The following is a 24,839-nucleotide window of genomic DNA, read 5'->3' as shown; positions in this document are numbered from 1 at the left end:
GGAGATATGATAAATATGCCCTCTGTTGTGAGACCTTTATCTCTAATGAATGACAGGATGTCCTGAGAGGAAGACAGGGAAAGAACCTGTCACATACCATGCAGCACGAAGCACTATTTGCTTGTGAGAACCTGACCAATGGTATGCACAGGTACAGTGCAAGGGCTGGCATGGACAAAGAGGACCTTGAACTGGTTTTGTGTCTCAATCTTTTCTAGTACACACCCCACCATAATGTTAACCCTGAAAGATCAGGCGACACTTATTTTTTTTTTTATATCAGATTATCCTTAGGAAAGCCAGAAATGAATCATTTGAGACCCACCAGAATTGCTGTGAGGCAATGGCCATCATGTCAACTGGAACTCACCTCTTTTCCAACGAATTTTCCTCTGTTTTTAACTCTTAGGACTTTGTATACTTTGTCCTCATGGGGAACATAGGCCCTGTGGAAACATGATTTTATACAAGGTCTTTCTTTCTTACAAGGTCTTTTCTTTTCATCTAAGGAGGACATGAGATCATTACCTGGTATAGTGTAATTTATATGGCTCTTTTAAAAAAAACAAATTTAAATTGCATAGTGTCCCTGTTGTAATGGGTTAGGCATTCTCTAGTGTCTATATGTTCTTCTTCCTAATCTATACTGTTATTAATCTCTGAGATGTCTCTAAGACATGATCTAAGATGATCCAGTGGGAATTCTCACAAGATGATGCTGTCAAAGTTGCACCTCATCCTAAGAAAATTGATATCTGGCATGGTGGCACATGCCTTTAATCCCAGTACTCGGGAGGCAGAGGCAGGCAGATTTCTGGGTTCGAGGCCAGCCTGGTCTACAAGGTGAGTTCCAGGATAGCCAGGGCTATACAGAGAAACCCTGTCTAGAAAAACAAAAACAAACAAACAAACAAACAAACAAACAAAAAAGATATCTAATTAACCAGATTCCCTAAACTATGTATAGGTAGTTGCATCACTAGTCATATCTATTTTCATAGCCACCCTCACTTTTATTCACATCAATCAGTGTTCTATTGTCTTCAGATGTCATAGTGAAGCTCTTCCCATTCTTAGTTTTCTTGTAGAGCTTTTTAAAGAACCGTTGTTAAATTCCCCTTCATGAGAATATATACATGACTATTTTGTCAAACTCTGGAACCTGGTTTCCATAGTATAAGTTCAAAGCTGAGATCAAAGTTCATTTTTCTCCTCTAAGTCTTCTTTTCAAAAATTGGACCATAATGAATTCTTATATATGCTACTAAATGCTGCAGGATTTCTCTGTCCACTTACATGAGTGCAGAGGAAGACTGTGATTGGACAGAAAAAAGGGAGGCAGAGCTAAGAGTTGAAAGACATACAGCATCTGGGGGACTAGGGGGAGAACCAAGATGGATTCAGACATGTACCCGTGTGGCATTTACCAAAAACAAGTAGCTATGATTTCACAAGTTAGAAATATTGGGATAAAGTGTTTATAATTATCAATTGGCTCTGAAATTATTTCATTAGCATATTGTTAATTGTTATATTTTGATACAAAAATCTGTTTGGTTAATTAAGCTTTAAGAATCATGATTCTGAGGAACCTGCAAACTGATTTCCAGAGTGGTTGTACATGCTGGCAATCCCACCAACAATGGAGGAGTGTTCCTCTTTCTCCACATCCTCGCCAGCATCTGCTGTCACCTGAAGTTTTGACCTTAGCCATTCTGACTGGTGTGAGGTAGAATCTCAGGGTTGTTTTGATTTGCATTTCCCTGATGATTAAGGATGTTGAACATTTTTTCAGGTGCTTCCCTGCCATTTGGTATTCCTCAGGTGAGAATTCTTTGTTCAGTTCTGAGCCCTAATTTTTAATGGGGTTATTTGATTTTCTGGAGTCCACCTTCTTGAGTTCTTTATATATATATATTGGGTATTAGTCCCCTATCTGATTTAGGATAGGTAAAGATCCTTTCCCAATCTGTTGGTGGTCTTTTTGTCTTATTGACGGTGTCTTTTGACTTGCAGAAGCTTTGCAACTTTATGAGGTCCCATTTATCGAGGTTGGCAGTTTCATTTAGTTATTGGAATGTGGGATCACAGAATACAGGGGTTTATGGAGGAGAGGAAACTAGTGGCTCTAGGGAAAAGCAAGTCACAGCTGTGAACACAGTTGGGATGCAGAAGTGGGTAGGGGTGGGGATGGAGCTATCTCAGAGAGATTGTCTGGCTCAGGGACAAGAACATGCTGAGCGATACCTGCCAGTGCCAGTACTAGAGCTGGAATATGTTCCAGCAGGGCGGGAGAGTTGGAGGGATCATTTTTTAATATTTTCCACAATAACTGGCTCCCTATGTGGGGCTGGGCTTGAATCCACTAGAAATATAAGATTAGTAGCCTGAGAGTTAGAGTTTTATTTTCTTTTGTTGAGTAACAAGGTAGTGTTAAATACAAGTCATGTGACTCTAGCACAGGATCATTGAAACAAAGAGACTGCTGGCAGCACTGGAGACCCCTGCTGTGGGAATGTACAGGCTGCTCTGAGTTAGGAGAAGAATGGGATTTGCCTACCTCTTGGAAGACATGAAAGGCCTTATGTCTGGCTCACATTCACAGAGATGCAGAGATGGAGATCTATGCAAAGCACAAGGGCTTTACTGATCCAGCATGCTGGGGTTGTCCTGAAATTGGGATGGAAGTGACCAAGAGTGGCTAAAGCACACACCTTTTATACATTTTTAGAGCAGTTCTCAGTCACAGTTTAGGGCTGACAGTTTATCAGTGGTTAACCTTTAACCTCATAAAGGGGGCAAACTTAAGAACCACAGACATTGTGTGGGCTTTTCTAAACCATCAGATGACTGTCTCTTAGTGAGTAAACTTAAGGACCAGAGGCATTGTATGGGCCTTTCTCAACAATCAGAGGACTACCTCTTAGTGTGGAAACTTAAGGACTGGAGGCAAATTCTGGGAAAAGAATATCGTGACGTTTACGTAACTTTTTACAACAGTGATTATTTGGAGCTACCACAAATCTTACACTCTTAGGGCAGACAGATTAAACTGTGAATTTAAAATTAGGGTTATTTACTTTTAGGATAAATTTCTTTTCAGATTCTGTCCAAGTCACTTGGTAAATTTTGCCTGTGGTTTGGAACTAGATAGGGAATATTAGTCACTGACTCCAGAGTAGAGTGTGCAGTGATAATTATTACCTGCTCTGTACAGGTATTATTATTAATGTCTGGGGATCCTGGTAGAGAGTTCCAAAGATAGATATTACACAGGTATCAATAAAATATGTTTATGTCTCTAAGCAGAGAGCAAAACAGAAAGATGGCATAGATTGTTTATAGAGCCACAGGATGCTCATATTCTACTAACGTGGACCCCACTGGAATCTTGAGTGTTGTTTCCTACTTGGAAAGATAGAAAAGGCCTAATACAGGCACATACAGTATCTTAATTTACTTCCTTTGTTTTCGATTGTTTTGATATTCAAAATGGGTGGGATTTTGAGTTTTGGAGTCATATTATTCCTCTTGGAGAGAGGTCTAAATAAAGGGTTTTCTGATTACTGACTCAAGTATATGCTGATTTGGGAAGAAGATTTGGTCTTTGTGTTTTTGGAAAAGGTAATTAAGGTATTTACACATTCCAGAGTTATATGGATCACAAATGAGAAAGAAAGACCTCCAGAGGACTAGATTCCAGAGAATCAAACAAAAAATATATCTGAATGATACTAAAGTTTTGTTTTGAGATTTATATGTTACAGAATATACAGCCCTGGTGAATTTCTTTGTTAGACATAGTGAACTGACCTGCTTGAAATCCTGATGTCCTGGACTTCAGCCTGATTCAGTCAAGACACAGACATCAGAGACTAATCCACCCTATTTTCCAACTTCATAATATCTCAACGCCCATATTCAGCTTGAAGAAGTTATGAAGAGTCATCGACCCAGTTCCCTGGGCTTTGGGGCTAGAGAAGGTTATTAATAGATTGTCTTTCTAGAGTATGTAGAATTGGTCATATTAGAACAGGGAGCAATAGCTAGGATTGAATGCATACCCATAATCTCATTTGGTTGAAATCTCTTTAATTGTTACTAAGCTGAACTCAAATTCTTAACTGGTACATAATTTATTTTGATGTAAAATCAAGGGTTTCATTGGTATAAATTTACTCTATTGGTACAATATTTTATAAGTTCAAAGAATAGACCCAGTCCTTCTTAACTGTTATTTTAATCCGATCTGAGATGTTTATGAAAAAGTATAATGTAGAAGCAAAATTCTAGGCCTTTAAGCCCAGGCTTGAGAATGTGACTTCTGTCACATTTATGATATGCTAATCATAAAACAGGGACATTCCTCCACGCACCTGCTTCCTGGGTTCAAGGAGTGTTCATTCAAAGAAAGTCACCCTGACCCACCCTGGCCATTGCTGAAACCCACTATGCAAATGTGCTATTGTTAGGGGCTCTTAGAAACTGTCTTGAGAAATAACCGGGATAATTACCAGGTATTCCTTGTGACTCTGGAGACTTTGCACTTCCTGGTGACTCTTAACTGGTATTTTTGGTAATTTCCAACAATGCCCTTCCCACCCCCTTGAGTTGTGGTTTCTTCCTTTAAATACCCCCTTACCCAACTACTCAGGGCGCCAAGTTCCTCTACCCCTGCATGGTGTATGACTGTGGGTCATAGAGTGCTCTTGAAATAAAAGTCGTCTTGCAGTTTGCAGCAAGACTGTTTCTCAAGAGTGATTTGGGGTGTCGCCCCTCCTGAGTCAGAATGTGGGGAAGTCCTCATGTTGTGGGTCTTTCATTTGGTGCGTTGGCTGGAAAACGCGACCACCCCTCACATCTGAGAACCGACTTGGAGGTATGGGGATCCCCTCTGGAATGTGTGCCTGCCAGCCAGTGTCTCTGTTCTGAGTGTCTGTTTTCGGTTTTCTGAAACAAACATGAGAACATGTGCTTGTTGTGTTGGGCTGTTTGTCTGTGTCTCGTCCTTTGCTTCTGAAGCATGGTGCAGTCTGATTTTGGATGCTCCAGAGTTTAGATACTGATCAGCCTGAGTTTTGGATTCTGATCCGTCTGAAGTTACACTGATCAGCCTGAGTTTGGATTTGCCTGATTTTTGTATCTCTGGTTTTGGTTGTCCTGGTGGAAGCAGACTACTGTGTTTGTAGATGGTGGGGTTTTCTGGAATGAGCACACTTGGTATTTGCAGCTATCCTTTTGGGCCGTAAGGACCACAGGACTGTGGTTGGCAGACATGCTAGGGGGACCACAGGCTGCCGCCGTGGGGGATGCCCTGGGAAGTGGGGAGAGCCAGGGATGCCTGGTAGTCTCTGGAGATCGGTCAGAGGGATCGAGTTCTGCTTATGAGGTGGAAGCTTCCCCCTCCAAAATCGTCTAAAGCATGTGGAGGATGAGAAAGGGTCGCATGTGTCTGGATCTGTTGGTTTCTGTTTTGTGTGGTTTTGTGTATGTGTTTAGAGCTATGTGAAAATCTAGAGAAGTGAAGGTAATTCTCATAGGTGCTTTATATCCTGATAAGAGATAAGTTTACACATGAGAGAACGGGTTTGAGAAAAGCAGTATTCTGTGACTATCTGGGGATAATTTGGTGGAAAAAAAAAAAAACTAAACAGTGTCAATTGGCCTTTGGAGCCCTGCACCTGTAGTTGGGAGTCTAGTGTGGCTGGATAAGCCCTGCTAGGAGCTGATTGTAAACGCTGCTCTTAAAGGGACCAGCAGTTTCTCAAGTTCTATGGTGAGGAAACTGATGGCTATTTTTCCTACAAAAATCTCCGTCCTTCACATGCTCCACTATGTTCATAGCAGCCCTATTTATAATAGCCAGAAGCTGGAAAGAACCCAGATGTCCCTCAACAGAGGAATGGATACAGAAATTATGGTACATTTACACAATGGAGTACTACTCAGCTATTAAAAAGAATGAATTTATGAAATTCCTAGCCAAATGGATGGACCTGGAGGGCATCATCTTGAGTGAGGTAACACAATCACAAAGGAACTCACACAATATGTATTCACTGATAAGTGGATATTAGCCCAAAACTTAGGATACCCAAGATATAAGATGCAATTTGCTAAACGCATGAAACTCAAGAAGAATGAAGACCAAAGTGTGGACACTGTGCCCCTTCTTAGAATTAGGAACAAAACACCCATGGAAGGAGTTACAGAGACAAAGTGTGGAGCTGTGATGAAAGGATGGACCATCTAGAGACTGCCGTATCCAGGGATCCATTCCATAATCAGCTTCTAAACGCTGACACCATTGCATACACTAGCAAGATTTTGCTGAAAGGACCCAAATATAGCTGTCTCTTGTGAGAAGATGCCGGGGCCTAGCAAACACAGGAATGGATGCTCACAGTCAGCTATTGGATGTATCACAGGGCTCCCAATGGAGAAGCTAGAGAAAGTACCCAAGGAGCTAAAGGGATCTGCAACCCTATAGTTGGAACAACATGATGAACTAACCAGTACCCCGGAGCTCTTGTCTCTAGCTGCATATGTATCGAAAGATGGCCTAGTCGGCCATCACTGGAAAGAGAGGCCCATTGGACTTGCAAACTTTATATGCCCCAATATAGGGGAATGCCAGGGCCAAAAGAATGGGAATGGGTGGGTAGGGAAGGGGGAGCGCTATGGGGGACTTTTGGGATAGCATTGGAAATGTAATTGAGGAAAATATGTAATAAAAAATATTAAAAATTAAAAAAAAAAATCTCCGTCCTTGTGATTATTGGATTCATCAGGTAACAAGGTACTCCTCTCTTGAAATTACAGCTAGAAAAATTAAGAATTTTGTTTGGTTTAAATAAGCAAATATATGCACCTATTTCATCTTTTTTTCTGAATAGTTTTAAAGGTATAAATATGCTTTACATGACTTCGTTATAGATTATCAGCTCATAAATTAATGATTATGATTAAAATTTTGTACTGTTGGTAGCAGAAATTTGGCTTAAAACTGGTAACCCTGGGTTAGAGTAATTCAGAATACGTGGCATGAGTCAACCCATGGAAACACGTCTCTAAAGATACGCCTGAATTAGGTAATATTCTATGTAATTCTCATCCTAGAAACCAGACTTACAAAAGATAGAATTTAGGGCAGTGTCTCCTTGAAGAATTAGGGGCTGCACCTTCTTGCGTTTGTGTGCAGGAACAGGCAGCCAACCTTTGTAGCAAGTAATGTTTTTGGTGTTGATTTTTAAATAGAATGGATTGCTTACACTGTTAAAATTGGGTTTTGTTTCCCAAAATTGTGGTTGTACTCTTGTGTTACAAGAGAAATGGAAGGCTTCTCTGAATCAGAGCCACCAGCTAAATCCATTAGCTCTCTAAAAATCTATGAAGCCTCCCGAGTGGCCTAGTCCTGAGTAGCCTAGTCCACAACCTTCCCCTTATCCACAGCCTCAACCCCTGCCCATGGGGAACCCCGAACACCTCAGGGCAACGGGAGGCAGACCGCAGCGGGTACATGGAGCCGCAGAGCGCAGAGTCTGGATAGACTCCAATGGACCTGCCCAACCTTCAACCCCTTCAGTACTGGTCATTTTCCTCTGCTGATCTTTATAACTGGAAAACTAACCATCCTGCTTTCTCAGAGAGTACCCAACGCCTCACAGGATTGGTGGAGTCCCTTATGTTCTCTCATCAGCCTACTTGGGATGATAGTCAACAGCTGCTACAGATGCTCTTCACAACCAAAGAGCAAGAGAAAATTCTGTTAGAGACTAAAAGATATCCCGGGAGCCGACAGGTGGCCTACACAGCTACATGGGATTCCCTTTGACTTGCCCCGTTGGGACTACAACATGGCTGAAGGTAGGGAGAGCTTTAAAATCTTATCACCAGCCTCTGTTCTCCAAGACACCTCAAAACAGCCCACTAATTTGGCTAAGGTAAGAGAAGTAATCCAGGGGCCAACTGAACCTCCCTCAGTGTTCCTTGAAAGGCTTATGGAAGCCTTCAAGTGGTTCACTCCCTTTGATCTTACCTCGGAAGCCCAGAAGGCCCTGGCCTTCATAAGGCAGTCAACTCCAGATAACAGAAAGAAACTTCAGAGATTAGAAGGTGTATTAAAAGAGGGAGACAGTTAAGTGATCTAGTGAAAGAGGCAGAAGAAAGAGAAAACAGGAGGGATCATAGACAAGAAAGAAATTTGACTAGAATCTTGGTCGCAGTGGTAGGAGAGAAAGAAAAGACAGGACCTAGACAGGGAACCTGGGCAACAGAAGATCCTAGAAGAATAGAATTAACTGAGTCAGAGTACCGAGCCTCAGCTAAAGAGGCTCAGTTGTGTCAGACTGAAGTTACTTATTTGGGATACACCCTTCACGACAGGAAGCGGTGGCTAAAAGATGCCAGAAAAAAGACTGTAACTCAGATCCCCACCCCAACTACACTAAGGCAAGTAAGAGAATTCTTGGGCACCCAGAGAATTCTGGGATCTGGATACCAGGGTTTGTGACCTTAGCTGCCCCGTTGTACCCCCTAGCCAAGGAAGGAGAAGTGTTTGTGTGGACCCCAGATCACCAGAAAGCCTTTGAAGAAAGTAAAAAGGCCCTACTAACAGCCCCAGCCTTAGCCTTGCCTGATGAGAGAGCAGGGGTCGCCAGAGGAATCCTTACTCAGACTTTGAGACCTTGAAAAAGGCCAGTCCCTTACCTATCCAAGAAATTAGACACCGTTGCAAGTGGGTGGTTTTTCTTGCCTGAAAGCTATTGCTGCCATAGCTCTACTTGTCAAGAATGCTGATAACCTCACTCTGGGACAGCAAATAACTGTAGTGGCACCCAACACTCTTGAAAGCATTATCCAACAGCCCCCTGACCAATGGATGACCATTGCTCACATGACACATTATCAGAGCTTTTTGTTGACTGAATGAGTGACCTTTGCTCCCCCTGCTGTCCTCAATCCCGCTACCCTACTGCCCGAGACTGATGACTGTTCACCTACTCAATCACTGTGCTGACATTCTGGCAGAAGAAGCTGGTACTCAAAATGATCTGAAGGATCAGCCTTGGCCTGGGAGTCCGAGCTGCTACATGGATGGCAGTAACTTCCTGGTTGAAGGTAAGCGGACGGTGCGGGCAGCAGTGGTGGACAGGAAGCAAGTGATCTGGGCCAGCACCCTCCCTGAAGGAACGTTGGCCCAGAAAGCCAAACTTGTCACTTTGATACAAGCTCTACAAATAGCAAAGGGGAAGTCTATCAACATTTACACTGACAGCAGGTATGCTTTTGCCACATCACGGAGCAATATACAAAGAGGGCTGTTGACATCTGCAGAGAAAGACCTAAGATGCTGGGGCTAAATGGAATCAGATGGCAGATCTAACCACCAAACAGGTGGCCCAAGGAGCAATTATCTTGGCAGTCAAGGAGCCTAAAGGTTATTATGATGTCAGAGAGACCAGCTTTAGATATATCACTGAGGACTATCAAGTTATGGACAAATTAGAACTGGTAGAGGAAACCCTGCATGGGGTAATTGAAACAGAAAAAGGGAAACTAGTCGTCCCATGGGAAGGACACAAGTATGTTACCAACTTACACTATTTGACCCACTTGGGGGCCAAGAAATTAAAAGGTGTGGTTAGGTCCTCTGACTACTATGTTATAGGACTCTGACTTGGCAGAAGAAATAGTCAAAGCTGCAAGGCCTGTGCTATGACTAATACAGGACACTTCTTGTATACTCCTGAGAAGAGGCTCAGGGGCAACTGACCAGGGGCCTATTGGGAGGTAGAATTTGCAGAAATTAAGCCAGCTAGACATGGCAACAAGTACTTAGTGTTTATAGACACCTTTTCAGGCTGGGTAGAAGCTTTTCCTACCAGGACTGAGACAGCCAATGCGATGGACAAGAAGATCCTAGAAGAAATCTTCCCGAGGTTTGGAATACCCAAGGTAATCAGGTCCAATAACGGAGCTGCCTTTGTTTCCCAGGTAAGTCAGGGACTGGGCAAGATATTGGGGATTGATTACAAGTTAACTTGTGCATACAGGCCCCAAAACTCAGGACAGGTAGAGAGGATGAATAAAACCAAAAAAGAGACCCTTACCAAATTGACAGCAGAGACTGGCACTAATGATTGGATAGCTCTCCTACCCTTTGTGCTCTTCAGGGTTCGAAACATCCCTTGACAGTTTGGACTGACACCCCTATAAATTACCCTATGGGAGGGAGGCCCTCCACTGGTAAAAATAGCCTCTATACATAGGGCTGACATGCTGCTTTCCCAGCCTTTGTTCTCTAGGCTCAAGGTGCTTGAGTGGGTGAGACATTGAGAATAGAAGCAGCTCCAGAATGCATACTCAAGATAAGAAGACCTGCAAGCCCCACATCGCTTCCAAGATAGATATTTAGTCTACATTAGATGCATCCAGGAAGAAAACTTTGAGACTTAGTGGAAAGGCCCTTATCTTGTACGCTTAACCTCCCTAATTTCTACCCTTATGGGACCCCTTTTGATTTTGCTTCTGCTTGTAATTATAGGTCAATATGTGTTAAATAGGCAAGTCGCCTTTATTAGAACAAGAATTAGTTCAGTGCAGCTTTTAGTTTTGAGACAAGAGTACCATGCCCTAAAGGATCAAGTGTGTCAGGGAGAAGATAGTGTCTAGTTCTAAGATTAGAACTACTAACAAGTAGAAGTGGGGAATGAAAAAGTACAACTTAGAAGCAAAATTCTAGGCCTTTAAGCCCAGGCTTGAGAATGTAACATTTGTGACTCAATGCTCCAAGGTATGCTAATCATAAACCAGATGGTGACATTCCTCCACGCACCTGCTTCCTGGGTTCAAGGAGTGTTCATTCAAAGAAAGTCACCCTGACCCACCCTGGCCATTGCTGGAACCCGCTATGCAAATGTGCTATAATCAGGGGCTCTTAGAAACTGTCTTGAGAAATAACCCACACAATTACCAGGTATTCTTTGTGACTCTTGTGACTTTGCACTTCCTTGTGACTCTTAACTGGTATTTTTGGTATTTTCCAACAACACCTTTCCCACCCCCTTGAGTTGTGGTTTCTTCCTTTAAATACCCCCTTACCCAGCTATTCTGGGAGCCAAGGTCCTCTACCCCTGTGTGGTGTATGACTGTGGGCCCGAGAGCACTCTTGAAATAAAAGTCCTCTTGCAGTTTGCAGCAAGTCTGTTTCACAAGAGTGATTTGGGATGTCGCCTCTCCTGAGTCAGAACATGGGGGAGTCCTCATTTTGTGGGTCTTTCATTTAAGCCTGTGAGTTTAGGGTCAAATAGCAAATTCATGGCTCTGTGTTTATTGTTAGGGTGTTTTCAAGATCTTAGTTAGAAAGAGCTGAAAGTAGTTAATGGACAACAATCCAAATGACTTTACATAAATAGTTGGTTTTCAAAACTGTCAGAAATCCACAGAATGTGACATTTTTTCACTTGTTGTTGAAACTTGTCTGCTCCTGACAGCTTTCCCTGTCTTGGATTCAAAGAAAAATTGAGCATCTATGAGTTACTCCTGTTGTGGCCAGACAGCCACTAGGCAAGAATTGCCTCATTTTCATCTACATCCATGATACTTTCCAAAGAAAGGTCACAATTAGATGTTAGGACAGCCTCGTTCTGCCAAGAAAGAGTAGGCTAGTCCTTAATATTTTGTTTCTCTAAGATCTGTCAGATGATCCTGGAACAATGCTCCAACATTTTGATGTGAGAAACTATCTAGGTGATAGGTGGTCTCTACAAAATAGCTATATTTTGCAAGCTGTGTTAGGGTTCCTACACATTTTCAGTTACTATCAGTCATTCTTGAATTTCTGACAGGGTTGAAGACTGGTAGTCTCATAGCCAGCCCAAGCTGTATATACTTGAGAAAGATGATATAGATTTGAGAAGATGATTTTCAGATGGCATACAATGTAAAGCCAGGACGTGAGTCAAGTGTAGAATTGTAAGTCTTTCAAGTTAGGGTAGTTGACAGAGGTCCTAATTTTTTTCTTTTGTTTTTTTTTTTTTTTTTTTTTTTTTTTTTTTTTTTTAAGACAGGGTTTCTCTGTGTAGCCTTGGCTGTCCTGGAACTCACTCTGTAGACCAGGCTGGCATCAAACTCAGAAATCCACCTGCCTCTGCCTCCCAAGTGCTGGGATTAAAGTCATGTGCCACCAATGCCCAGCTAGAGGTCCTATTTATTAAATTGACAAAAAATGATGGACTAGGTGTTAGGCATATCTTATACTTTATAAATTACAAAATGGTAATAGTTGTGCTCAAATTTTATTTTGAGAGAAAATGGATTTTCATTACTTCAAATTTCCGGTGCTTTAGCAGGGAAATTATTAGGACCGGTATTAATGGCATGTCTTCTGAGCACAGGTTTTAGTCATCAGGACTGATTTCAGGAGAAAACCATGAGGAACTTGCCTTTCATCTCTGAGGGAACCTTTGTCTGTTAATCCACAGTAGAATAAGAAATTGCATTCAGCCATTGACACTAACCAAGTCTGCTATTATTCGAAATGACTCACATAGGTCTCTCCAGTCTGTCAGTGGAATATTGAACATTGATTTGACATGAACACATAACCTAGCACCCAGAGGATCATATACTCACAGTGACTATGATGACTTGATAAAGAACATTTGAAAGATATAGTTGCTTCAGCATCAGTGAGAAAAATTCCCCCAAAAACAGAGAGGCTTTCAGGGTGCCTAGGAGTACACCCAACCATTGCCTTTCATTCAGAGTTAGCCGGTCTGTGGAGAGGATAAATGTATCTAACCTGGAAAATAGGCCAGATGTTGGAGAGACGTTCTACAACATAATTATTACATGCAGAGTTATGGAACCATTTGATACAATCATATAAATAGAATATTCTGTTGAAATAGTTAGCAAGCTCCAGGATGACTAAAATAATATGCTCAAACTGAATTATCATTATTTGTACTTTCTTGTTGATTCATGATTAAAAGCAAGGAATTGTCCCATAGAGCTCTTAAGTATTGCACTAAGAGACAAAAATCTATTCAAGAAGAAACTCAAACATACTCTCACCAAAACATAAAAGGAAAGTAGAGAGTGAGACAGACAAAGAAAGACTGATAGAGACATAGAAACAGACTGACACTCAGAAAGTCAACATACAAACACCCAGGTTGTGATAGGAGGGACATACAGAGAAACACACAGAGCAATAGACAGACAGACAGACAGAAAGAAAGACACAGAGAAAGTATTAAACAGAGATACACATTTAAAAACAGACAGACAAAATATACAGATATTTGTGTAGAGAGAAATAATGTAGCAAGAAATCCATAAATACATTTATTCAAGATTTAATAAAACAAGAAAAATACACCAGAACATGCACACTTACACCTCCACACACAGCAAATGAAAACAAGAAGGAATGGGAAAAGAGAGGAATCATATATTATAAAGGAAGTGCAATAAAATCTTAATGACAAGAAACAAAGGAAGGAAGAAAGGAAGGAAGGAAAGAAAGAAGGAAAGACAGAAAGAAAAAGAAAGAAAGGGAGGAAGGAAAGAAGGAAGGAAGGAAGGAAGGAAAGAAGGAAATAAAGACAGAAAGAAAAAGAAAGAAAGGAAGGAAGGAAAGAAGGAAGGAAAGAAAGAAGGAAAGAAAGACAAAAAGATAAAGAAAGGGAGAAAGGAAGGAAGGAAGAGAGAGAGAAAGAAAGAAAGAAAGAAAGAAAGAAAGAAAGAAAGAAAGAAAGAAAGAAAGAAAGAAAGAAGGAAGGAAGGAAGGAAGGGAGAGAAAGAAAGAAAGAAAGAAACTAGGAAGGAAGGAAGGAAGGAAGGAAGGAAGGAAGGAAGGAAGGGAGGGAGGAAGGAAGGACGGACGGAAGGAAGGAGAGAGAGAGAGAGAGAGAGAGAGAGAGAGAGAGAGAGAGAAAGAAAGAAAGAAAGAAAGAAAGAAAGAAAGAAAGAAAGAAACTAGGAATGAAGGAAGGGAGGGAGGAAGGAAGGAAGGAAGGAAGGAGAGAGAGAGAGAGAGAAAGAAAGAAAGAAAGAGAGAGAGAAAGAGAGAGAGAGAGAAAGAAAGAATGAAAGAAAGAAAGAGAGAAAGAAAGAAAGAAAGAAAGAAAGAAAGAAAGAAAGAAAGAAAGAAAGAAAGAAACTAGGAAGGAAGGGAGGGAGGGAGGGAGGAAGGAAGGAAGTAAGGAAGGAAGGAAGGAAGGAAGGAAGGAAGGAAGGAAGGAAGATCTTGTTGCCTCTAAGATTGGCATCCTTTATTCAAGTGTGTATATAAAACCAATTAATCTCACTTTATTACAAAGAATCTTTATTGTCTAGTGATACTAAACTTATAGCTCAATACCATAGGGCTATGAGTTTCATTTCTATGAAAATGTAGACAGGAGGAAATTGAGAGACAACCTGCTTCCTCTCTGGCTCCTACTAGCGATATCCTTAGTTCTGGTTAGGATATCTGGATTCTTTGGGAACACAAGTTTTCCCAAAGTTTTCCCTCTCTGTCTATTTTCTGTCCATGATGCACCAATCTGTCCATGTGTCTGTCAAACTATGCCTGGTTTTGTTTTGTTGTTTGAATGACTGTTGTTTTCTGTTTCATGTTAGAAAAGAATGGTTAAATCTTTGTCTGCTGGTTGTCCACCCTTTAAATTAATAACTTGTTTAAATGACAGTCTCAATTTGCATAGCAGAAACTGATAAGTTACACTGCACTGTGACTGGGAGTCAAGCACAGCTGGAGAAGCCCTGCTAGGTGTTGATTATCTACGCAATCTGCTCTTAAAGGAGTCAATAGCTTTTTGCTTGTAACATTGGTAACAGAAAGTTAGCTTAAAATTGGTAACTCAGAGTTGGAGTCATTCTAAACCCAGGAACTAGGTCTTTAAAGATATATCTAAATTGGGATAATATTTTATGTAATTCTTATCCTAGAAACTAGACTTATAAAGGATAGGCTTTAAAACAATGTCTTTTTAATGAGGTAATAAAAGCTGTACTGTCATATTGTTGTTCTACCTATAGGGTTGCAGACCCCTTTAGCTCCTTGGGTACTTTCTCTAGCTCCTCCATTGGGGGCCCTGTGTTCCACCCAATAGCTGACTGTGAGCATCAACTTCTGTGTTTTCCAGGCACTGGCATAGCCTCACAAGAGTCAGCTATATCAGGGTCCTTTCAGCAAAATCTTGCTGGCATATGCAATGGTGTCTGTGTTTGGAGGCTGATTATGGGATGGATCCCCGGGTGCAGCAGTCTCTAGATGGTCCATCCTTTCATCTCAGCTCCAAACTTTGTCTCTGTAACTCCTACCATGGGAGTTTTGTTCCCAATTCTAAGAAGGGGCAAAGTGTCCACACTTTGGTCTTCATTCTTCTTGAGTTTCATGTGTTTTGCAACTTGTATCTTGGGTATTCTAAATTTCTGAGCTAATATCCACTTATCAGTGAGTACTTGTCATGTGAGTTCTTTTGTGATTGGGTTACCTCACTCAGGATGATACCCTACAGGCCCATCCATTTGCCTAGGAATTTCATAAATTCATTGTTTTTAATAGCTGAGTAGTACTCCATTGTGTAAATGTACCACATTTTCTGTATCCATTTCTCTGTTGAGGGACATCTGGGTTCTTTCCAGCTTCTGGCTATTGTAAATAAGGCTGCTATGAACATAGTGGAGCATGTGTCCTTCTTACTGGTTGGAACATCTTCTGGATATATGCCCAGGAGAGGTATTGCTGGATCCTCCGGTATTACTATGTCCAATTTTCTGAGGAACCACCAGACTGATTTCCAGAGTGGTTGTACAAGTTTGCACTCCCACCAACAATGGAGGAGTGTTCCTCTTTCTCCACATCCTCGCCAGCATCTGCTGTTACCTGAATTTTTGATCTTAGCCTTTCTGACTGGTGTGAGGTGGAATCTAACCAGTACCCCCAGAGCTCGTGTCTCTAGCTGCATATGTAGCAGAAGATGGCCTAGTCGACCATCATTGGTAAGAAAGGCCCCTTGGTTTTGCAAACTCTATATGCCCCAGTACAGGGAAACACCAGGGCCAAGAAGTGGGAGTGCGTGGGTAGGGGAGCAGGGTGGGGGGAGGGTATAGGGAACTTTCGGGATAGCATTTGAGATGTATATAAAGAAAATGATAAATAAAAACAACATCTGTAAAAAAAAGAGATACAATAAATTCATAAACTAATTTTATTTTTCAAGCATAGCTGAAAAAATGGGTGTATGCAAAGCAAACTTCCTTGCATGCTGAGTAATGCTCTCTGACCCTTTAGCTTCTGCGAGAAAATGGAGTTTTGTAGTTTTTTAATAAATCTAAAACATTAAAAAAATAAAAATAAAAAAGCTGTACTGTCATACACTCATATATAAGAACTGCCAGCCAAACTTTGTATGTGAAAGTAATGCTCTTGATATTGATTTTAAAGTGAATTGATTGTTTAAAACTGGGTTTTGTTTTCCAAAATCATGGGCATGCTTTAATATTGCAAAAGAAACTTAAACATGTAGTTGAACTGCCAGTGTTCCATTAGCTGCAGTTTACAATTCAATCACACGTTCAAGATTATAACTCATCCATATTTGTAATTAAGAAAAAAAAGAAAAATTTAAAATATCCTAAAGGATATTTTAAAAATAATAGTAGATTTGAAAGATTGTTTCTTTACTATACCTTTGCATCCTCGGGATTGTGAAAGATTTGTTTTCAGTGTTCCTTCTATTAATTTTAAAGAGCCAACGAGAAGGTATCAATGGATAGTTCTTCCTCAGGGCATGGTTTACCATCCTACATTATGTCAAAAATTTGTGGCACAAGCCATTCAGCCTATAAGACAGCAATGGCCAGTAAAATACATCATATATTACATGGATGCTATCTTATTAGCAGGAAAAGATCCTCAGGACTTGCTTCTTTATTATAGAGATTTACACCAGGCATTAGCTGATAAAGTGTTAGAAATAGCTCCAGAAAAAGTACAAACTCAGGACACTTATAATTATTTAGGTTTTAGGCTTACAGATCAAGCTGGTTTTCCTCAGAAAATAATCATTCATAGGGACAGTTTAAAAACTTTAAATGATTTTCAAAAGTGGTAGGTAATATTAATTGGCTTTGTCCTTATTTAAAGCTTACTCCAGGAGAATTTAAACCCTTATTTGATATTCTTAGGGGGAGTGCTGATCCTACCTCTCCTCGAGTTTTAACTTTAGAAGGGCTGTTGGTCTTACAACAAGTAGAAAGATGCTTTAAAAAAACAATTTGTTACTTATATAGGTTATTCTTTGCCTTTACATTTGTTGATTTTTAATATGACTCATACTCAACAAGATTATTATAGCAATATGCTCCTCCTATGTGGATATATTTAAAGATATCTCCTAAATGTAATATATTGCCATATTATGAGGCAGTAGCTCATATGATGACACTTGGAAGGAAGCAAGCACTGATTGATTTTGGCAAAGAACCAGATATCCTTATTCAGCATTTAAATGTGGATCAAAATAATTGGTTAAAGCAGCATATCTCAGATTGTTTGCTTGCTCAAATAGGATTTGAAGGCATTATAGTTAAACATTATCCTCAAGGTATGCTGATAAAAAAATTTAAATACACACAAGGTTATATTTCCTAATATGACATCTTTGTAACCTCTACATAATGCTCTTTTTTTTCTTTTTTTATTTATTTTTTTTATTACGTATTTTCCTCAATTACATTTCCAATGCTATCCCAATCCCAAAAGTCCCCCATACCCTCCCCACTTCCCTACCCACCCATTCCCATTCTTTTGCTCTTTTAATATTTACTGATGGTCCCTCTAAAGGAAATGCAGGATATCTTATAAATAATCAAAAGGTATTCATAGAGACTCCTGGGCTTTCAGCTCAGCTGGCAAAACTCACAGAAGTGTTTTTGTTTGGTGTTTGTTTGTTGTTGTTTTTCATCTGTAGATGATGTTTTTTTGTCTTTTTACTGATAGTTTATATGTGGCTCAGTCAGTTCCTTTGTTGGAAAATTGTGGTACATTTCATTTCAATACACGAGCTGGATCTCTGTTTTCACAATTGCAAAGCATCATTTTTGCTCAGAAAAATCCTATTTATATTGGTCATATAAGACCTCATTCTGATTTTCCTGGACCCTTTAGCTGCAGGCAATGATTGTATTGACAGAGCTTCAATAGGAGAAGCTTTAGTTTCAGATCCTCTTGTTTTGGCTAAACATAATCATAATAAATTTCATCTTTCTAGTCAGACCTTAAGGGTCTGACATAAAATCACTAAAGAGCAAGCTAGAATGATTGTAAAACAATGCCATGACTGTTTTACATTAACTCCAGTTCCTCATTTAGAGGTTAATCCATGAGGCCTTATGCCCAATCATATTTCACAAATGGATGTAACTCATTATTCAGAATTTGGAAAATTGAACTATATACATGTCTTCATTGACACTTGTTCAGGATTCATTTTTGCTTCTCTACATACAGGAGAAGCTTTTAGAAATATAATTGATTATTGCTTACAGGCTTTTATTGTTATGTGATTGCCTAAAATCATCAAGACAGATAATGGGCCTGCTTATCCTAGAAACAACTTTATATAATTTTGTAAGGAATTTGGAATTGAACATAAAGCTGGTATCCTTATAACCCAAGGGGACAAGGAATTGTTGAATGTGTGCATCACACTCTGGAAAATTGGCTTTTAAAAAAAAAAAAAGGGAAATCAATCATTTTATACCACAATTTTTTTTTTTTAAAGTTTGATGACAAGGAACACTCTGAGTGTGGGGAAGAGGGCATGTTTGTGTTTTTTTCTGCAGGATGCTGAAGGAGCATGCTAGCTGCCACAGTAGTTAATGAGACATGCTGATGCTGGGACAAAGAATGATGCTGATCGTGAATTTATAGAGTGTCCTGACAATGATGTATTGGCCCTACATCCCTGATACACCCCATTTTACATCCAACAGTCTGGGAAGGCCTAGAATTTGTGGTAATGGTAAACACCACTAAGTTGATGGATATGCCTGCTGGGGAAAATTTCACTATCAATAGGGAAATTAATTACCAAAGATTGAGAACTACTACCTCCTTATACTTTTGTGGGAGGAGCAGCAACAGGCACTTCTGCCATAGTTTTGCAAGGAAAGAATTATGAGATTTTTAGAACAGCAATAGAAACAAATGTAGAAAGAATAGAAACTTCTATTTCTTATTTGCAAGAGTTTCTAACCTCCTTGTCTGAGGTAGTTCTTCAGAACAGGAGCATAGTTGGTCTTTATTTCTACAACAGGGAGGACTGTGTGCAGCCCTCTATGAAGAATATTGTTTTTACATCAATCATTCATGAGTAGTAAAGGATTTTATGGGTAAAGTTAAACAAGGACTGGCCAAAAGGAAAAGAGAAAGAGAACAGAATCAGGGATGGTTTGAATCCTGATTTTCCACTTCTCCATGGCTTACAGCTTTAATTTCTACATTGCTTGGACCACTAATTATAATTTTGTTACTTTTAATTTTTGGATCTTGTATTTTAAACAGGTTGGTTGCTTTCATGCAAGATTGCTTTAAGCAAGTTCAGCTATTCACAATGGCAGGTGATCATCATTATGAAGAGATGCATTAAGTGCATGTGCAGCATGCAGCTTTGATAAGTCCTTTATGGCTTTTGTCTGTATGGGAAAGAGTATGCTACAGAAGGCCGGTTAGTCAAAGACAGATAAGAGTGTTCTTGAGCTCCTATTGACCTAAGACAAATACCAAAAGACTGTGTTTGTTCTTCAGGACAGGTAAGAAGGAGTAATATAGACACCAACCTAAGACAGACACGGTTGCCTGGCTACTCTGTACCCTAGATGGGATTATGGAAAACAAGTAAATCTTGTGCCCCTGTCCAACAACTGGTACTGCTCATCTTTAAAAAAGAAAAAATGGGAGAGTTGTAGCCTTCTCATCTCTGAGTAGGTCTTTCCCAACCTTGAAAAGGCTGAGCAGTTTTCCCAGCCTTGAGCAGGCTAAGCATACCTTGTACATTCGCCATGACAGGTCTTACCAATCTGGACAGAGACATCTGTCTTGGCTGCTGTTGCAGGTTTCCATGGGACCTTTGATGTTTTGGCTGCCTGTGCTAACCTTGCTGCTCCAACATACTCCAACTGAAGAAAGGGATGGGTTTTTTCGGGTTTTTTTTTCCCTTTATAAACACAAAGCTTATTATTAAACTTTGAACCTTGATCAGAACCTCGGTCTTGTCTTCATTCTTCTCTTGCCTACTTATTTCTAGCCCACCTTGCAAGTAAACCCAGTTTGAACGTGGCTGCTGTATGGCTACAGAAAGCTATTTTTAAATACTTTATTTAATTTTGGTAAATATGAAGATATGTTTTCCCAGGAAGTCTCCAAACATCCTCTTCATTCTCAACAGCACTAGCCAATAATGAAATGAACCCTGTCCTTTTAAAAATGTCCAGATTTTGTCAACATAAGAATTTTTTTTTAGAATTGCCTGATGTGGTTTCTGGAGTCTTTGGTGAGGGAAGGAAGTACTCTTAATGGTCAAGCCTTCTCTCTAGCCCCATTTACACTATTTTGTAAAATGAAAATGTATACTGCTTTTGCAAATAGTTCTGTAAACATTAAAAATTCAATATTTTTATGTAACTGTACAGCATAGTAAGGAAAATGCATGATGAGATGTAAGAAGTAAGTTTCTAAAAGCAAAACAGAGAATGGGATTTATATATAACAGTCTAAAACAATTTGAGCCATAAAACAAATACCAATGGTGTTATAGTAAAACCTAAGAACAAACCTCTTCAAGTTCATGATTCTATTGCTAAGTATTCTACTACATAATTAAGAGGAGATAAGAGATTATTCTTCTCTATAAGATAATTTAAAACCTAAATCCAGAAGATCTAGGGAGAGAAAGAATCTGCATTAGAACACCAGGTGACAATTGCTGGAAGCAGATCTTCTGCAATTGGTCCAATGAGCTGGACAGAGCTCAAGGAATAACGAGAATAGTTTCATATCTACAATGAAATGATAACTCTATTGACACATATTTGGTTACTTTAAAAATAAACAGAAAAGTTAATGAAATATGTCAGTGGCATGGGAGTGCTGACAAGGAGCAAGACCGTGATTTTTGAGTACTCTATTTACTTTTGAGCAAAGTTAAATATATTGCCTATTTTCAAAATAGAACTGAAAGCTGTGCTATAGTAAAAAGTAGTAAAACTGTATTGTATTGGTACAGAAACTGATATCTTGATCAATGGAATCAAATTGAAGACCCAGAAATAAACCTACATACCTATGGATACTTGAATTTTGACAAAGAAGCAACAACCATACAATGGTGGAGAAGGCATGTTCAACAAATGGTGCTGGTCTAAATTGATACCTGCATATAGAATAATGCAAATGAATTTTTGCCCCATGCAAAGCTCAAATCCAAGTGTATCAAGGAACTCCACATAAAACTGGATACACTAAATCTCATATAAGAGAAAGTGTGAAATAGCTTTGAATGCATTGGTACAGAAGACAATTTTCTGAACAGAATACCAATGGATCAGGCTCTAAGAACAACAATTGATAAATGGGAATTTATGAAACTGCAAATCTTCTGTAATGCAAAGGACACTGTCAATAGGACAAAATGGCAGCCTACAGACTGAGAAAAGATATTCACTAGCCCTACATCTGACAGAGAGCTAATATCCAAAATATATTAAGAACTTAAGAAATTAGACTTCAAAAAACCAAATAAACCAATTTAAAAATTGGGTACAGAGCTAAACAGAGAATTCTCAACAGAGAAATCACGAATGTCTAAGAAGCTCTTAAAGAAATGGTCAATATCCTTAGTAATGAGGGAAATGCCAATCAAACCAACCTTGAGATTCCACTATATACCAATCAGAACAGCCAAAATAAAAATCTCAAGTGACAGCACATGTTGGCAAAGATGTGAAGAAAGAGAAAAACTCTTCCTTTGCTGATGGGATTGCAAACTTGTACAACCACTCTGGAAGTCCATCTCATGGTTTCTCAGAAAATTAGAAATAGTTTTATCTGAAGACCCAAAAGTACTGCTCCTGGGCATGTACCCAAAAGATGCTGCACCATACCACAAGGATGCATGTTCCATTATGTACACTGTAGCTTTATTTATAAGAGTTAGAAACTGAAAACAACCCAGGTGCCCCTAAATTGAAAAATGGATACAGAAAATCTGGTTCATTTATATAATGAAATACTATTCAGCTATTAAAAACTAGGAAATCATGAATTTTTCAGGCAAATGGATGGAAGTAGAAAAAATTATTCTGAGTGAGATAACCCAGACCCAAAATGATATGCATGGTATGTTTTCCCTGATAAGTGGATATTAGCCATAAGACATATAATTCTTATGATACATACACTCCACAGACACAAAGAAATTAAATAAGAGGAAGGTCCTAGTAAGGTTGTTAAATCACACTTAGAAGTGGGAACAAAATAGTCATGTGGTAAGAGGGATGGATTGAAGTGAATGGGAGAGTGGAATGTGAGGCAGGTGTGGGGAGATGCAGAAGAGAGACCTAGAAGTCCAGGATAATGAATGGAAATCTGTAGCTGCCAGAGATGGGGTTTGGGGGAATTTTTAGGATGTCCCAAAGACCTGAGATGGGAGAGGCTCACAGGAGTCTATGTGGCTGACTTTAGACATGATGCCTAACGGGACATAGAACCTGAATAGCCCATTTCTTCTAGTCAGGCAGGACCCCCAGTGAAGGGATAAGGTCACTAACTGTCTTAGTTAGGGTTTTACTGCTCTGAACAGACACCATGTTCAAGGCAACTCTTATAAAAACAACCTTTAATTGGGGCTGGCTTACAGGTTCAGAGGTTCAGTCCATTATCATCAAGGCAGGAACATGGCAGCCTCCAGGCAGACATGGTTCAGGAAGAGCTGAGAGTTCTATATCCTCATCTGAAGGCCACTGCCAGAAGACAGGTTTCCAGGCAGCTTGGATGAAAAGCCCATGCTCATAGTGACACGCTTCCTCAAGCAAGGCCACACCTCCAAATTGTGCCACTCCCTGGGCCAAGCACATTCAAACTACCACATCAACCCACTCACAAAACTTTTGACCCAAAATTTGTCCTGTCCAAAAAGAAACTCAGGAAAAAGGATGGAACAGATACTGAAGGAATGGCCAACAAATAACCAGCCTAACTTGGGAACCTATCCTAAAGACAAATGCCAATTTCTGACATTATTAATTATACTCTGTTATGCTTGCAGACAGGAACCTAGCATAACTGTCTTCTGAAAGGCTCTATTTAGCAGCTTATTGGAATTAATGCAGATACCAACAACCAAACATTGGGCAGAGGTTAGGGACTCATATGTAAGAGTTAGGGGAAAGATTAAAGGCCCTGAAGCAGATGGGTCCCCTAGAAGATGACTAACAGAGTCAACTAAGCTAGACCTCTGGGAGCTCTCAAACTGAGCCACCAACCAAAAAACACACACAGACTGGAATGTGCACATATGCAGCAGATGTATAGCTCAGTCTCTATGTAGACCTGTCAACAACTGGAGCAGAGGCTCTCCCTAAAGCTATAGCCTGACTGTGGTACTTGTTCCCCAACAGGGTAAAATGCCTGGCCTCAGTGGGAGAGAATGTGTCTAATCTGGCAAAGACATGATGTGTCAAGGTGAGGGATTCTCAGGGGACCCCAACCTCTCAGAGGAGATGGTCTCAGTGAGGGGGGAACAAGAGGAGGACAGCATTTGTGGTTTAAATTAAGTAATTAATAAAAAATAAAAATAGAACTGAGGATAAAGGGAAAAGTACTAAATTAATCATACAGATCAATGAACTTACATTTCAAATTTAACTATAACTACCAATAAATTACCATTTTAAATAATCAAATTATTCTGCTGCTAATGCCATCATTCTCTATAGGATTTTTCTTTCTCATGGCCACTTTGAAAAAAATTAGCTACAAAGGAATTTTAGAAACCATAAATGGTTGATGCCAGTAACATCATAGCATTTTGCCATATAGCTACATGTGATCATCATGGCATAAAGTCCTTTAATGTTATAATGACTGTATTAATTAGGGTTTTACTGCTGTGAACAGACACCATGACCAAGGCAAGTCTTATAAAAAGAACATTTAATTGGGGCTGGCTTACAGGATCAGAGGTTCAGTCCATTATCATCAAAGTGGGAACATGGCTGTACTCAGGCAGGCATGGCACAGGCAGAGCTGAGCCTTTCCAAAGGCTGCTAGTGGAAAACTGACTTCCAGGCAACTAGGGGAGGATCTTAAGCCCACACACACAGTGACATACCTACTCCAACCAGGTCACGCCTATTCTAACAAGGTCACACCTCCAAATGGTGCTACTCCCTGGCCCAAGAATATACAAACTATCACAAGTACTATTATCGAAGAACGCTTTTCCAATAAAACAAAGTGATTAGACTGTGAAATAAGACAAATTACCTTAAAACTGTAGTAAGTTTTAATCAGAAGTATCAATATGAAGTTGTGCATCTTTTCCATAAGGTATATGTGTGTGGGTTTAGGTGAAGATTTGTGTATGTATCCGTGTTAACCATTTTTAAGATGAGGTCTCTGGTGTTCTGGAGCCCATCAAGTAGACTAAGCTGGCTGGTTTGTGAGCTCCAGAGATCCACCTCTCTCTCTCTCTGCCCCCCCATAACTAGAAACAAGCATGCAGCACACTACCCTAGACTTCTATTTCAAATATTATGTGGAT

Source organism: Mus caroli, unplaced genomic scaffold (assembly GCF_978045245.1).
Source record: "Mus caroli unplaced genomic scaffold, Mus_caroli_1 scaffold_3, whole genome shotgun sequence".
NCBI classification, from domain to species: Eukaryota; Metazoa; Chordata; class Mammalia; order Rodentia; family Muridae; genus Mus; species Mus caroli.
This window is presented reverse-complemented; position numbering follows the sequence as displayed.